This window comes from Ixodes scapularis, unplaced genomic scaffold (genome assembly GCF_016920785.2).
Source record: "Ixodes scapularis isolate PalLabHiFi unplaced genomic scaffold, ASM1692078v2 PGA_scaffold11__112_contigs__length_91849675, whole genome shotgun sequence".
NCBI lineage: Eukaryota > Metazoa > Arthropoda > Arachnida > Ixodida > Ixodidae > Ixodes > Ixodes scapularis.
In genome coordinates, this window is record NW_024609837.1 from 11,782,072 (window position 1) to 11,783,119 (window position 1,048).

Below are 1,048 nucleotides of genomic sequence, written 5' to 3' on the forward strand. Positions count from 1 at the left end.
CCGTGTCGGCGCCTGATCCCATTACTCCTTTCTAATATGCGCCGCCTTTTCCACCGCTTGGTGGCGGGTATGTCGACGAGTCATTTCTTAAAAAAACAGTTAGGGCGCAGGCGAGCTGGTGTAAGTTTACCATTTTTTAGACCACCTGAGACTGGGTGGAAGAAACACGACGACGTCTGAGACGTCGTCGTGTTTCTTCCACCCAGTCTCAGGTGGTCTAAAAAATGGAGTCATTTCTTGTTTCCGCACTTTATAAACTGCATTCTTTTCTTTTCTGATCTAAACTACTGAACAAAAACTACTTTTATAAATATTTGAAACGGTTGGCGCCACTCATATTTTGTATCTCGACTAAAAAGAAGCTTTCAGCGGCTCTGACCAGTGTAAGGCCAGGACCAAAGACGTCACATTTTGCGCGCTTTCGGTACCGCGGGTCGCCCTCGTCGGTGGAGGAGGTTTCCGCGTCGTCCGGTTAAAATATGACGCACTGATATTTAGTTACTCTCTCCGTGCCCGCTGGCTTGCCCGAACCCCAAGAGACGTGGAAACCGCAAAAAAAGTAGACGCTTAAATATCATTGCAGGGCCCCTTTAAGCTTGTGCCGAAGCTTAAAGGGGCCCTGAATTTGCCGAAGCTTAAAGTGGCTGGAATTTGGAGCCCGAAGGGTCAGCGCGGGAAAGGGCAGCCAGATCTCCACAAGCGTCGAGCGTTAATATGTGAATTAAGGCTACACTAAGTTTTCGCACAATCTGCGTAGTATGAAAAAAAAAAAAAAAAACGTTTTTTGTCAGATCCAACTTTTTTTTTCATAATGTCACTACATGTACATTGATCACTCAAATTGTGTGTATGTGTGTGCCTGTGTGTGCGTACTTGAAAATAATTAACGAAGAAAGAAGAGAAGTTTGGAGTGATCAGTCGGCTAAAAAACGCGATTAAATTTATGTTTATTGCTTTAGATGACGCGTAAGCATGCACGTCTAAGCAGGACAAACTAATCTCAGAAAAGGCACCGGAAGATGCGTTGTGTAGTATTTTAGATTTCAAT